The following is a 13,688-nucleotide window of genomic DNA, read 5'->3' on the forward strand; positions in this document are numbered from 1 at the left end:
GTTTCAATAAGAGGAATAGTGCCCCATAATTGTTGTCAATGGGAGAAAAAGTGCCCCATCATTAATGTCAATGTGATAAATAGTGCCCCATCATTAGTGTCAGTAGGAGGAATGGTGTCCCATTATTGGTGTCAATGGGTGGAATAGTGCGCTTCATTGGTGTCAGTTGGAGGAATAGTGCCCCATCATTGGTGTAAGTGGGTGGAATAGTGCCCCATTGTTAGTGTCAATGGGAGGAATAGTGCCCCATCATTGGTGGCAGTGGGAGGAATAATGCTGTATCATTGGTGTCAATGAGAGGAATAGTGCCCCATCATTAGTGTCAGTGGGAGGAATAGTGCCCCATTGTTAGTGTCAGTGGGAGAAATAGTACCACATCATTGGTGTCAGAGGGAGGAATAATGCCCCATCATTAGTGTCAATGGGAGGAATAGCGCCCCATTATCAGTGTCAGTGGCAGCAGCTATGCCACACTGTTGCTGACAGTGGGGAGAATATTGCCCGAAGGGCAGGATAAAAGTAAGCAAAGGGCCAAATCCAGCTCCCAGGCCATAGTTTGGAGACCGCTGCCATAGAGTGTATCTAAATAAAAGGCAGGCAGCATATGGGGCTTCAGCAGCCAAAATAATTATCATGACAATTACTTTATAACCCTAATAAAATATTCTTTAAACTGTGTTTTTTTTCTTCGCAGAATTAAAAACAGCTGTCAGTTTTTATCTGAGGAGAGACTAGGATTTTTACAGCCTTGAGAAGACTGTGTTAATCATACAGAGTTCATTTCAGTACTAGCTGTGATTTCCAGAATCTCCGAGGTCATTAAATTCACACTACAAAGACAGCTAAACAAGTTCTAGTTACTGTACAGCCTGCAAAGGAGTGGCTAGCAACTAAAACCCTGAAAGTTCTCTCTGTGCCCTCTTCCATTACTCATATCCACACCTCTTATCCACAGCACACCCTTGCAACCCTTGCACCATTCACCTCTGCACTCTTAATCCATCATTCACCTCTGTATAGCTTACCATCTGCTCACTTTTGTACCTCTCATCCACCATTCCCCTCTGCACACTTTTCTACCACTGCACCCCATTGCATCATTACTAACCACCGCACCCCTACTGCTCACCTCCGACCCGGTTACCCACTACATTTCCATAAAACCAACAAATGCTAACTGCTGCAACCCACCCCCTTTATACCACTGCACCTTTATTCCACCATTGCTAACCTCTAAATAAATTTAACCACCCAGTACCCCAATTTTTCTTTTTAAATAGTTTCTGTTATAAAATGTTGCAAATAAATAATTTACAAACTTGATAATAAATAAACTTACTTCATAAATTTAGGCCAAAATGTGTTCTGCTACATTTATTTGGTAAAAATAACCCAATCATTGTATTATATAATCTTTAGTTATAGAGTTTGCAAACTATGGTATATATATTTGAACAATGATCAGTCCTGATGTACTGATGACCTGTCTCATTTCTTGAAGGACATAAAATGCCAGAACAGTATAAATACCCCCAAATGACCCTTTTGTTTTAATTGGCCCTGTACGATGTGATCATTGTGATCAATGGCAGAGATCACAATAGATAACAATGCTATCATGAATGGATGCCATTCATGACATTTGTTTACTAGTGGACATTGGTTGAGTGGAATGGTCATAGCCATCACATGGTACCTGGCCAATCACTGTGGCCCGGTACTGAGAACTGTTAGAAATTGTGTCCAGCCCGTTAGTTAGAGGACGTATGGGTATGTCCTCCTGGAACAACAGAGCACAACAGGCCATTTATATACTTTGGCTGGGAGGGAAGTGTTAAATATTTCATAATGGGAAAAATTCCTGTTTATTTTTTTAATCTGGATATTATTTTTATTATTATACAGGTTTTATATTGTGCCAACAGTTTGCGCAGCACTTTATAAAATGAAGGTAGACATAACAGTTACAATACAATATGGTACAAGAGGAAACAGAGGGCCCTGCTCATTAGAGCTTTCAATATAGGAGGAAGGGTTGAGTGATACAAAAGGTAATAGCTGTGGGGGATGAGCTGATGGAGGAAATAAAAGGAAGTCTACTAGTTAGAAGAAGGATAGGCTTCTATAAAGAGAACAGTTTTCAGGGATCGTCTAAAGGTGGATAGATTAGGAGATAGTCGGACAGACTGGGGTAGGGAGCTCCACAGGATGGGAGAACCTCGGGAGAAGTCCTGAAGGCGAGCATGGGAGAAGGTGACATGGGAACTAGAGAGCAGAAGGTCTTAGGAGAATTGAAGACAGCGGTTTGGTAGATATTTTGAGACCAGGTTAGTGATGTAGCTGGGGGCAAAGTTGTGGATGGCTTTGTAAATTGTTGTTAGTATTTTGAATTGTATTCATTGGGCGAGTGGAAGCCAGTGGAGGGATTGGCAGACAGGGGTAGCAGACACTGAACGGTTGGTAAGGTGAATGAGCCTGGCAGCAGTATTCATGATGGACTGGAGGGAGGATAGCTTATGTAAAGGTAAGCCAATGAGGAGGGAGTTGCAGTAGTTGAGGTGAAAGATAACCAGGGAGTTAATTAGGAGCTTTGTTGTATCATTGGTTAAAAAGGGGCGTAATTTGGAGATGTTGCGGAGGTTGAGGCAGCATGATGTGGACAGGGATTGGATGTGGGTCTGAAAGTATAGTTCGGAATCCAGGGTTACCCCTAGCACTCTGGCATGCTGGGATGGGTTGATAGTGGTGCTATTGATCCTGACCAAGAAATCAGGGGAAGAGGCACGTGGGGGAGGAAATATTATGAGCTCAGTTTTGGATAGATTGAGATTTAGGAAGTAGTGTGACATCCAGTGTGATATGTATGTTAGTAAATCGGTGATAGGTGAGGAAACTGATGAGGTGATTTGAGTAGAGAGATAGATTTGTGTGTAATCAGCTTAGAAATTATATTGGAAACCATGGGAAGCTATCAGCTGACCCAAGGAAGAGGTGTAGATCGAGAATGGGAGAGGTCCAAGCACAGATCCTTGGGGGACCCCGAAAGTAAGAGAAGTAGGAGAGGAGGAGGTAGAGTTGTAAGTGACACTGAAGGTGGGGTGAGATAGGTAAGATTCAAAGCAATGGAGAGTACAGTCACGGAGACCAAGTAAATAGAGTTTTTTGAAGAGGAGGAGGTGGTCAACTGTGTCATAGGCAGCGGAGAGGTCCAAGAGTAAGAGTACGGAATAGTGACCATTAGTTTTAAAGGTTAGCAAGTCGTTTGTGAGTTTTAGTAGAGCAGTTTCTGTGGAGTGTTGTGGGAGAAATCCAGACTGAAGGGGATCAAGAAGTTTATTCTCAATAAGGTGGCAGCTCAGTTGGTTGTAGAGTAGACAATCAATGAGTTTGGAGGCAAAAGGGAGTAAGGAGATGGGTCTTAGGTTGCTAAGATTGGTGGGGTCCAGTGAGGCCTTTTTAAGTATGGGGGTGACTAGCACATGTTTTAGAGAGTTGGGGAAGATGCCAGTAGAAAGGGAAGGTTTGAAGATATGAGTTAAAGAGTGAAGGATAGAGCTAGAGGGTGACCGTAGTATTTGCGAGAGAATAGGGTCCAGGGGACAGGTTGGTTTTAAGTTTACCAATCTCCTCTATAGTAGCTGGGTTAAACAAGAGAAGTATAGATTGTGCAGGTGGACAAGGACTGTAGGGTGAGGGAGATATCTGTACAGTGGAGATCTCATCACGAATTGTATCAGTCTTATTTTTTAAGTAATTAGCGATCTCCTGGGAAGTGAGTGAGTTAGTGGGTGGAGGTAAAGGACAGAGTATAGAGTTAAAGGTAGAAAAGAGTTGACGAGGATTGCGTGAGAGGGTGTTAATGAGAGTGATAAAATAGGTCTGTTGGCAGTGTGGAGACAGGAGTTGCATTTTTGAAGGGCAGATTTATATTGGTCAAAGTCTTGCTGGGTCTTAGTCTTACGCCATAAGCACTCCAGAGCACAGCTACGTTTTTTGAGGCATCTGTTATTGTCTGTTTGCCAGGGCTGTAGCGGTTGGGGCCTAATTCTGTGTGTAGTGAGGGGGACCAATGTGTCCATGGTAGATGACAGTGAACTGTTGTAGACTGAAGAGGTCAGGATGGGGCAGGACAGGGCTGAGATTTTGTCATAGAGACAACCTGTTGCCGAAAAAAGAAAAGAATAGTTAAGATAATGAAAGTTTAATATGGGTAACTGTTTGGTAGTTGGAAGACAAAGAGTAGGAAGCCAAGGAGAGAGTGAAGCTAATAAAGGAGTGATCAGAGAGAGGAAAAGGAAAGTTGGTGAGGATGCAGGAAGTACATTGGTAGGAGAATACAAGGTCGAGGCAGTTACCATTGGAGTGAGTGGAAACATGTGTCCATTGTTTTAGGTCAAAAGAAGTGGTTAGGCTTAGGAGTTTAGATGTAGCAGAAGTGTTAAGATTAACAGGGATGTTGAAGCCATGAAGACTGATCGTGGGAGTTTCAGAAGAGAGAAAGTAAGGCTGCCAGGCAGAGAAGTCATCAAGGAATATTGATACTGGTCCAGGAGGCCAATAGATCACAGCAATTCTAAAAGAAACTGGAGAGAATAGACAAATACAGTGAACTTCAAATGAGGAGAGGAACAGAGAGGGAGGTGAATGACCTGGAAAGTGCTTTGTGGGGATAGGAGAAGTCCAACTCCCCCTCCTTTCCATCCACTAGGCCTGGGAGAGTGAGTCCAGAGGAGATTGTGTATTTACAGTGAACAAAGGTAAAATTTATTCAGTGAAGATTCTCCACTCCTTTATTGACTCATCCTAATTTTGTTCCCACCCACAGGATAAGTGCACTCAAGGTCACATGGGCTAGGAACAACTAATGGGAGATTAAGTTGCCTGCTTTCTGTAGCTGCTTTCCTCTATCCTATAATTGCTTTGCAACACTTGGATCCTTGTTTCAAATAGAAATCAGGACATTACCTGCATGGAGTTTTCATTTACTCTCTGTGCTTGCATGGATTTCCGCCTACAATTCAAAGACATGCTGGTAGGTTAATTGGCTCATGTCTCAACTGACCCTAGTATGTGTATATATGCATATTAGAAAGGGACTTTAAATCGTAAGCTCTTGATGGCAGGGACTTGTGTGAATGTACAATATGTAGTGTTGCATTAAAATGGTGGTGCTATATAAATGCCATGAATACCTGTAATAATAAATACATTTCATAATTACTGATATCCTTTCCTTACTATCCCTTTTCCTCCTCTCTCTATCAGGTCCTTCTCAAGAAGAACTGTCGGTGAGCCGGCTATCAATATCCACATATTTACATACTCTTAACTAACAGTAAATCAGCCATAAAGCTTAAGTTTAGTAAAACATTTTTTTTTACAAGGCATGAAAGTGTCTCTTGTGCTGGTGGCTGCTGTGTTGCTTGCAGTGTTCAGTCCTATGGCTCCTAATACACCCACAGCTGTGATTTTCCAATGCTGCAGGATTAATACAAGCAGCTGCATCTGCCACCCTGTCAAAAGTGCGGACTATGCCTTCCCTCCATTCATCATCTGCCCATCCTCCATTCATACAGTGCTTTTTATTGTGGCAGCCAAGAGCACAGCTTCCATGAATGGAGCAGGGGTATGGAAAAAGTGGGCGGCACTTGACAATTGCCAGTGACAGCTGCAATCGCTCATATTAACCACCATGACACAAGAAGACAAAAGCTGAGGGAGTATTCAGGGAAAAGAGGACTGACGATTTCAAGCAACACAATAGTCACAAGCACAAGGGACACTCTTAATTCATTGTAAGTATACTCTTCACTCATTGTAAGTACCATCCCTGGTGCTGATTGTAAAAAAAACTCTAATTGTAAGCTCTAAAATATGCCTTTACTGACTGCTATAAAGCCATTGTGGGGCAGTTCATCCTCAAAATTCACAATAAAAGCAGAGAAATCATTTTTATGGTGTATAGTTTAGGCCATATCTCAGTTTAGTCCATCCCTTTCATACAAAGCTCTATTTACTTCCTTAAAAATTCAGTCAGATATCCAGCATGCCTTGGTCAACCCCAAGAATAAACCATCAAAAGCCTTTAAAAGATGCCAAAAGAGAGGTAAAGACAGGACAAAAGAAAGGGGAGGTGGAGTAACAAAACTATCTAGTGACTCTAATAGCGGAAACTGACTATTGTCTGATGCTAACTAGTGCTCCCTGAGGACGCCTTGTGGGAGGGGTGAAACGCGTTAGATAGAGATTAGCCATTACGTCATATCTGACTGGTGGAACACACGCCAGTGCACGAGTTCTTAAGGCTTTTTCAAGTACTCTTTATGTAAGTGCAACTAATTTTATTGTGCATTTAATGAAAACAGAATTATGCTATGTGGGCCCCTCTTGCCATTCCTTCTTTTATGTGTTAGTACTCCAGCCTTCTGATCCCTGGAGATGCAGTGGAGTAGCGACTGACCAAGGGGAATACAAGTCCTAGCAATCTCAATAGATTTTTATCATGGGCGAATTTGACACTTTACAATATACTGTATGCAAGTCCACAACTGTCGGTGAGTGTGGGAACACAGGAGGGGACACTTATCGTTGTGAAAGAATATTGCACAATTTCACTATAGACTGCACAATTATTTGAACTTTCATTTTGATCTGATATTGCACAGACACTGGATATATGCTAATTGTATAGGGCAGAGCTTTGAGCTGTCACATCTTGCTTTATGGTATAAGAGGGATCAAACCTTACCTCATCAGCAGCCCTATCATACTATCATACACAAAATGTTGATGATAACTGTATTTAATTGTGGTTTCACATATTAATGTTATATTATATTTCATTTTTCACAATTTTGTGATACATTTGGTGATATACTGTAAATGTTTTGGTTTCACAGTCCTGGAAAGGGTAGTTATTGTGTTTATATATTAAAGTGGAACTTCACTCTTTCAATCAACATGGACTATTTTTAATCTTTAGTAAATAGGTAGGAAAGTATATCATATTTACTTGTTTTAAACTTTTTCTTTGCATATCTTCAGTTACTTCTTGGTTTCCATGCCTAGGCAAATGATGTTATACATCCCAGCAGTTTCCAGGAGGGTGGGGAGGGTTCTCAGCTCAGCCAATGCCTGAACTAAGGGCAGATGGATTCCAGGAAGTAAATGCTACATGAATCATCTGCCCTTACTCAAGATGGCCATTGCCAGAAGTGCCAAGGGGAGCTTTTCAAAATGATTTCTCAGCAAAATAAAGCATGGAGACATGGATGGATGGGTGAGTTTTTTTGAATACTAAAAAGTAATTAAATAGCGTTTTTGGTTTGTGGTGCTCAGATGCAATGCAGTTCCACGTTAAGCAACTATTGACTCTGACACCTGATACAAAAATACAGAGAATCTGCCCAGACTCTCCTCACTTATACGTTTCACCCAAAAAGGTCTTATTGATAAAGAATTTCTATGACAAAGCCCTGTTTTAAAACAATTTTGGGTGGATTCTCTTTACTGCTTTACTGCTTTGACTAGAACAAGTACGTTTTATCCCTTTCTCATGAATAGCCATAAATCAGTGGTATAACCAATAGCAAAGGCAGCTGCATACATATAAAAACATATAGTACACATATTTCATATATTATTTAATATAAAAATATTTAAAATTAGTTTTATGTGTTAAAAGAAACGACTAGTGCTAATATACTAGGGAAACATACAATATATACTATTTGTACAGTAGAAAGGAGAGAAAGCTAAGCCTAAGGTCTCATACAGGCTGTCCTCTGTATTGTTCTAGGAAGCCTTACATTAAATGTGTATTAAAAAAAAAATCAAACGAGATATATATATATATTGCTCAAAATTAAAGAAACACTTTGAAAACACATCAGATCTCAATGGGAAAAAATATCATGCTGGATATCTATACTGCTATAGACTTGGTAATGTGTTAGGAACGTAAGGATGCCCCATTGTTTGATGGAAATGAAAATGATCAACCTACAGAGGACTGAATTCAAAGACACCCCAAAAATCTAAGTGAAAAAATGATGCAGCAGGCTAGTCCATTTTGCTGAAATTTAAATGCAGCAATTCAAAATGGTACTCAGTAGTTTGAATGGCCCCCACGTGCTTTTATATATATAATAACTCACACACACAGAATAAATAAATTGTTTCAAAAATTATAAATTAAAAAAAACTGAATAAAAACAGAGCAATTACTACCTTCTTTATCTTTTTTCCCTGCAGAATTATCTCCACTACAATGAGACAGGCTCATTACAAATGAACTACACTGTATCACAGTACCACAAACCAAAAGCGCTATTTAATTTATTTCTAATATTCAAAACCCACTCCTCCATCCATCCATGTCACCATACTTTTATTTGCTGATAAATTTGAGTAATACCCCGTAGCATTTCTGGTTGTGGTTATCTTGAGTAAGGGCAGATGATTCATGTAGCATGTACTTCTATGAATCTGTCTACCTTTAGCTCAGACATGCAGTCAGGACGGTGTGCTTAGCTGAGAAAACCCCTCCTCCCCTCCTAAAGACTACTGGGATAGATGACATCATTTGCCTAGGCATGGAAACCAGGAAGTAACAAAAGGAATGTAAAAAATGTTTAAAACATGTAAATATAATATACTTTCCTATTTACTAATGCTAGCAGCATTTATTGAGAAAGTGAAGTTCCACTTTAAAGCGGAGCTCCACCCAAAAGGGGATGTTCCGCTTTAAGGACTGCTCCCCCACTCCCCATTAAGGACTGGCACCTTTGGGGGGTGGGGGGGGCAGGTACCCGAATTTGACAGGTACCCACTCCCACGTCCGGTTCAATCGCTAGGCGATTGAAATTGGCAGGTGTCCTCCCTCCCTGTAGTCTTTTGGGACATGTGACAGGTCCCAGAAGACTACAGGACCATTCATGAAGCACAGTGCTATTCGCGCATGCATGAAGCCGAAAGCTATCACAGCCGGGTGCCCACACTGAACATGCCGGCCTCCTGGAATACAGGACAGCCACTGAAACAGGTTGTGGGGGACACACCATGGGACCGAGGGACAGGTGAGTGGCTGTTTTTTAAAAGTCAGCAGCTACAGTTTTTGTAGCTGCTGACTTTTATTTTTTGACAGGGTGAGTGGAACTCTTCTTTAAGACTAAATTGTAAAAAAAAAACGATAACAGTTTGCTTTAAATTCATTACAACACAGTACTGTGTGTTCTTGCAAGCAGTGCTTGCTAAATTATTTATATTACAAATTAGAAGTGCTACTTTCTCTAATCTCTGCTTAAATATACATTTTATATTTGATCGTTGCAACCTAAATATATTTATTTCAGTAACCTAGTAAATGAAATAACTTTCCTGAAATGCTGATGGAAAAAAGGGCTTGAGAGGTCATCAAACTAGCAAGAAGAATTAATACTGTGTTATTTTTAAAAGAAAAGCATGGACATTTTTCTGATTTAAGTATGCATTTCCTTATCTAGTACTGCTGCCCACTGCATTTCATTGTGAGTAAAGTACAGAGGCTCTCAATCATGGGTGGGTGCAAGCTTACAAGGAGAAGTGATCATATCAAATATCACGCTACGTTCCTCCTAACACACAACATAGTATTTATATATAGAATCCATCTACTCATACTACTGACAAAAAATAAACCATATAATTCTGTGCAGAGAAAAGTAGCAGCCTGTTCGTCAGCTACACAACTGTTAGACATGCAATCAAATCAGCAAGTTTAACTTTAGATAGGAACATACACTATATTGCCAAAAGTATTGGGACGCCTGCCTTTACACGCACATGAACTTTAATGGCAACCCAGTCTTAGTCCATAGGGTTCAATATTGAGTTGGCCCACCCTTTGCAGCTATAACAGCTTCAACTCTTCTGGGAAGGCTGTCCACAAGGTTTAGGAGTGTGTCTATGGGAATGTTTGACCATTCTTCCAGAAGCACATTTGTGAGGTCAGGCACTGATGTTAGACGAGAAGGCCTGGCTCACAGTCTCCCCTCCAATTCATCCAAAAGGTGTTCTATCGGGTAGAGGTCAGGACTCTGCAGGCCAGTCAAGTTCCTCCACCCCAAACTCGCTCATCCATGTCTTTATGGCCCTTGCTTTGTACACTGGTGCGCAGTCATGTTGGAACAGGAAGGGGCCATCCCCAAACTGTTCCCACAACGCTGGGAGCATAAAATTGTCCAAAATGTCTTGGTATGCTGACACCTTAACAGTTCCCTTCACTTGAACTAATGGCCAAGCCCAACCCCTGAAAAACAACCCCACACCATAATCCCCCCTCCACCAAACTTTACACTTGGCACAATGCATTGAAGCAAGTACCATTCTCCTGGCAACTGCCAAACCCAGACACGTCCATCAGATTGCCAGACAGAGAAGCATGATTCATCGCTCCAGAGAACACGTCTCCACTACTCTGGAATCCAATGGTGGCGTGCTTTATGCCACTACATCCAACACTTTGCATTGCACTTGGTGATACAAGGCTTGAATGAAGCTGCTCGGCCATGGAAACCCATTTCGTGAAGTTCTCTACGCACTGTTGTTGTGCTAATCTGAAGGCCACACAAAGTTTGGAGGTCTTTAGCTATTGACTCTGCAGACAGCTGACGACTTCTGCGCACTGTACGCTTCAGGATGCGCTGACCCCGCTCTGTCATTTTAGGAGGCCTACCACTTCGTGGCTGAGTTGCTGTTGTTCCCAGTTGCTTCCACTTTGTTATAATACCACTAACAGTTGACCATGGAATATTTAGTAGCAAGGAAATTCTACTGACGGACTTATTGTACAGGTGGCAACCTATCACGGTACCACGTTTGAATTCATTGAGCTCCTGGGAGTGACCCATTCTTTCACACGTTTGTAGAAGCAGTCAGCATGCCTAGGCACTTGATTTTATATGCCTTTGGCCATGGAGGTGATTGGAACACCTGAATCCAATGATTTGGAGGGGTGCCCCAATACATTTGGCAATATAGTGTACATTACCTCTATATATTACAAATATTTTAATTAGGTCACCTTAATTATGGAAAACAACTGTTTTCAAATATGTGTAATTCAGTGCATGTGACAGCTGATATAAGGTGCATCTCTATATACAGTGCATAGGGTAATAACATTGAAAGGGACAAATAACACAGACACTGGTGAAAATACTGAGTGGCAGCCCAGGTCAACGTAACTGATTTTCTTCTTCTAATTGAAAGGAGCAATCTGATAAGGACAGCTGCTACACTTTTGCTTTTCTTTTCTTTTCACTGAAGTTGATAATCTTTTTAATTAAAAGTATTCTCTGTATGTGGACACACCTTATATAAGCTACCACATATCCACAGACCATAAACTGCATTCCACACATTCTAAAGCAATTGTTTTTCAAAAAGAAGCTTATCATCATTTGATACATGAAATATATATAAATAGATATAAGGAATTAATTTGCAGTGCTATTGAATCCAAGGAATTTTGAGCACTAAATTCCACAGCATTTTAGGAGAAATCTGGAATGGCAATGCCCAACTGAATAAAGGCAGGCAATGTCATTATTTCAAATCTGCAACAACGAAGTCTTGCAGAGGGGAGGTCAACTAATTGTGTAAAAAAGTGTTTCTAACATGTTTTTGTATATGTCATGGTTCTTTAAGACCGATAGAATATTCTCTTTTCAATTGAAAAAGCTGCATGAAACCTTGATAGCACTTGCATCACAAATATCCATCAGCCATGTGGGACAATAACTGCAAAAGGGACATTGTGACACACAGTTCACATATCTTTCAGATATACTCCCCCATATGAAGGCAAATTAAAGATTTATTGGAGTCAAATTTAAAAAAATGGCATGGAAATTTAAAGGTAACTGCAATGATTTTTTTTACATGGTAAGATTCCATGAGTGCTCCATCTCAGACAACAAAAATCCTCTGGCTATTTTCAACCCCGTGTCCCGGGATTTTCTAGTCCAGGTATCTGTAGTTCTGTCTACCAAAGCCACTTTGAAGTCTAATTATGTATACCCCCTGATGTATTTTTATTCTAGATACAGACATAAACATTCAGAAGATCTGACCTCCAAGTTATCATTGTAACAGTTATAGCATAAACATTCATGTTTGTACTGGCTGAGTTTGCTTATTTATTCACAGTGGAGATACCTCCAATGTTGACTTTATCTTAGACAAAAAAAGTGAAAAGTCCATACCAACCAACAAATTCTTCCTCTCTGATAAATCACTGTGGAGGTATCTGCATAGGTCTGTGCAGCCTATAGACATACAATTGTCTCCAATCATGTCCATGGGTCCCTTAATTGTGCATTTCTTTAATAATTCATAAATAAATGTTTTAGGTCCCTTCCGCATTCCACTGTTTCCACCCCTCCTTAGTGCATGGAAAATCTGTTTGAACAAAGGGGAAATGTCCCCATCCTTCATTTATACATTGATTACAATTTATCCAAGTATAACACAAGTTCACGCTTCAAAGTGTATTAAAGTCTATTTTGAGTATGTTGGCATCATGCCTTACTATATACAGATTTCTTTAACAAATCACTTTTTGTGAAACTCTTGCAAAGTTTCCTACTTAGAGATCCGCCAGCAGAAGAAATTCCTGTTGCAGGCTTGCAATGCTAATCCACTGTGTTGCTATTAGCAGCAGCAGCATTGTCAAATGTAAGTTTTTCAGCTGGACATTCCTGATAGGCATCCTAATAACCAAATGAAGAAGTGTTCATGAAAGTTTGAGCATGCTGCAGTCAAATGAAAAGACAATGGTTTGGTGTTGTCAGCCTTCCACAGGAAGTGCTGTTACTAGTAGGATCTTTAGGAAAGAAACTTAGTCCTCTAACCCCCCCTATTCCCACAGTCATAATCTTCTGGGGATGCAGGTACTGGAACTGTTATAGGTACTTGTCAAGAAAGGCAATCATGCCAGCTCTTTCTGACCCCTTCCTCCATTCATAAAAACTGTACTATAGCTATCTATGAATGGAGAATGAGAGGATGAATGTAAGGTTCACCTACTCCATTCACAGAGTGTTTATCATTCATGGAAGCTATAGTACAGCTTCCATGAACAGAGGAGGGCACTGGAAGGCCAAGCATTGTCGGCACTCTTGACATGTGCCTGTGACAGGTCCCTTGGCTCGTATTAACCCCCATAGCATTGGAAGATTATGGCTGTGCAGGTAGTGAGGGATTAGAGGACTTCAGATTTCAATTAAAACTGCAGCCAGCAGCACAAGGGGCACTTTGCATTGACTATAAGTTCCATCCTTTGTGCTGATTTTTCTTTTACGTTTTCAGTAAAGTTAGGCTTTAACTGTTTTACAGTTAAGAAGCAACTCTCACTGATTATAAACACGTAAAACCATTTTAATTAAACAGATAAAACCATAAAAGGCAGCTTTATAGGGCATATTTATCAATGCTGCTCAGTTTTTACCATGCTTATTCAGTTTTAAAGAAGATGGTGAATACCAACATATGTACTTGAGGATTTTGGGTTAAAAGCCTCCATTACATGGAATCAATTGTGATGCAAATGTGTGAATTGATGGGGGAGTGGGATTAATTACATTGAGTCTTCTGCAGGATTCCATGGTGAATTATTGGTAAAATTCATGATTTACCACCTGAAAAAA

At 40.5% G+C, this 13,688-nt stretch overlaps 1 protein-coding gene across 1 annotated transcript in view; it reads right to left on the reverse strand.

Moving 5' to 3' along the window:
• Positions 1–13,688, reverse strand: part of ADAMTS20 (ADAM metallopeptidase with thrombospondin type 1 motif 20) — a 298,171-nt gene that overhangs the window by 187,059 nt on the left and 97,424 nt on the right. The gene's annotated exons all lie outside the window — the stretch shown is intronic.

This window comes from Staurois parvus, unplaced genomic scaffold (genome assembly GCF_062004578.1).
Source record: "Staurois parvus isolate SC_StPar_1 unplaced genomic scaffold, SC_StPar_1.0 ptg000147l, whole genome shotgun sequence".
Classification (NCBI taxonomy): domain Eukaryota; kingdom Metazoa; phylum Chordata; class Amphibia; order Anura; family Ranidae; genus Staurois; species Staurois parvus.